Source organism: Heterodontus francisci, chromosome 23, assembly GCF_036365525.1.
Source record: "Heterodontus francisci isolate sHetFra1 chromosome 23, sHetFra1.hap1, whole genome shotgun sequence".
Taxonomy (NCBI): Eukaryota; Metazoa; Chordata; class Chondrichthyes; order Heterodontiformes; family Heterodontidae; genus Heterodontus; species Heterodontus francisci.
In genome coordinates, this window is record NC_090393.1 from 66,440,474 (window position 1) to 66,441,508 (window position 1,035).

A 1,035-nucleotide genomic window follows, 5' to 3' on the forward strand; every position below is an offset into this window, starting at 1 on the left:
CTTCACCATTGGTGGCTGTACCTTCAGTCGCGAGGCCCCAAACTCTGAAGTTCCCTCCCTAAATCTCTCCATCTCTCTATCTCACTTTCCTCCTTTCAGACACTTCTTAAAACCTATCTCTTTGACCCAGCTTTTGGCAGTCTGACCCCCTTTTGTGGCTTCTTGTCAAATTTTGCTTGAAAAGATTGCTATGAAGTATCTTGGGATGTTTTATTCTGTTAAAGGCGCTATATAAATACAAGTTGTTTTTGTTGTGAGTTGTTCGAGTCACAAATTCTTCCTTTACTTTGTCTTCTCTTTTACCCTTTTCAACCTTGGTGGCATCCTGCATAATGGTCCTTGGCCTGGACTTCTCAATTCAGCAACACAGAGAGTGGTTCTTTATCCAGAGAGTGGTGAGAATGTGGAATAGTTGGGGTGAATAGCAGAGATGTATTTAAAGGAAAGCTAGATAAGATCATAAGATCATAAGAACTAGGAGCAGGAGTAGGCCATCCGGCCCCTCGAGCCTGCTCCGCCATTCAATAAGATCATGGCTGATCTTTTCGTGGACTCAGATCCACTTACCCGCACTCCCACCGTATCCCTTAATTCCTTTATTGTTCAAAAAGATATCTACCTTAGCTTTAAAGACGTTTACTGAAGAAGCGTCAACTACTTCATTGGGCAAGGAATTCCATAGATTAACAACCCTCTGGGTGAAGAAGTTCCTTCTTAATTCAGTCCTAAATCTTCTCCCTCTAATCTTGAGGCTATGCCCTCTTGTCCTAGCTTCACCTGCCAGTGGAAACATCCTCCCTACTTGTATCTTATCTATTCCCTTCATGATTTTATATGTTTCTATAAGATCCCCCCTCATTCTTCTGAACTCCAATCAATATAATCCCAATATAATAAAAGCAAAATACTGCGGATGCTGGAAATCTGAAACAAAAACAAGAAATGCTGGAATCACTCAGCAGGTCTGGCAAAAAATGCCAGACCTGCTGAGTGATTCCAGCATTTCTTGAATATAATCCCAATCTACTCAGTCTC